The sequence below is a fragment of the Petaurus breviceps genome, unplaced genomic scaffold, assembly GCF_028583685.1.
Source record: "Petaurus breviceps papuanus isolate PSGF00001 unplaced genomic scaffold, PetGlider_PUasm1.0 189, whole genome shotgun sequence".
Lineage (NCBI taxonomy): Eukaryota > Metazoa > Chordata > Mammalia > Diprotodontia > Petauridae > Petaurus > Petaurus breviceps.
This window is the reverse complement of record NW_027185809.1, coordinates 20,140,252-20,141,586: the sequence shown is the minus strand read 5'-3', so window position 1 is coordinate 20,141,586 and position 1,335 is coordinate 20,140,252.

Sequence of the window (1,335 nt, the reverse complement as noted above, 5' to 3'; positions counted from 1 at the left end):
CTAATGAAATTCAACAGCAAGAGATAGAAAGAGAAATCCCATTTAAAGTTATTGTAGATATTATAAAATATCTGGGAATCTACATCCCAAATCAAACCCAGGACCTATATGATCACAACTGCAAAACACTTTTCACACAAATAAAGTCAGATCTAACTAATCAGAAAACATCAATTGCTCATGACTGTATCAAGCTAATACAATAAATATGACCATTTTACCCAAATTAAATTATATATTTAGTGCCATACCAATCAATTTACCAAAAAACTACTTTATAGAGCTAGAAAAAATAGTAACAAAATTCATTTGGAAGAACAAAAGGTCCAGAATATCAAGGGAATTAATGAAAAGAAATGCTAGGGAAGGTGGACTAGCTATACCAGATGTTAATCGGTATTATAAAGCAGCAGTCATCAAAACCACTTCGTACTAGCTAAGAAATAGATTAGTGGATCAATGGAATGGATTGGGCACAGGAGCTTTAGCATTCAATGACTATAGTAATCTATTGTTTGATAAACCCAAAGACCCCAGTTTTGGGGATAAAAACTCACTATTTGACAAAAACTGTTTGAAAAACTGGAATATAGTATGGCAGAAATTGGGCATAGACCATTATCTAACAACATATACCAAAATCATGTCTAAATGGGCATATGATCTAGGTATAAAGGTTGATACTGTAAGCAATCTCAGAAAGCAAGGAATAGTTTACCTGTCATATTTTTGGAGATGGAAAGACTTTATGACCGGACAAGAATTAGAGAGCATTATCAAATGCAAAGTGGATAATTTTCATTACATTAAATTGAAAAACTTATGTACAAACAAAGCCAATGTAACCAAGATTAAGAGGGAAGTGGGAAATTGGTAAAGAATTTTTACACCCTATGTTTCTCATAAAGGTTCATTTCTAAAATATACAGAGAATTGAGTCAAATCTATAAGAATACAATTCATTCCCCACCTGATAAATTGTGAAAGGATATGAACAGGAAGTTTTCAGAAGAAGAAATTAAATATATATATAAGCATATGAAAAAATGATCTAAATCACTGTTGATTAGAGAAATGCAAATCAAAACAACTTTGAGGTACCACATCTCACCAGTCAGATTGGTTAAGATGACAAAACAGGAAAATGACAAATGCTGGAGAAGATGTGGGCAATTTGGAATACTAATGCATTACTGGTGGAGTTGTAAACTGACCCATCCTTTCTGGAGAGGAATCTGGAATTATGCCCAAAGGGCTGTAAATAATTTCATACCCTTTGATCCAGCAATACCACCTCTAGGGTTGTATCCCAAAGAGATCATAGAAGTGGGAGGA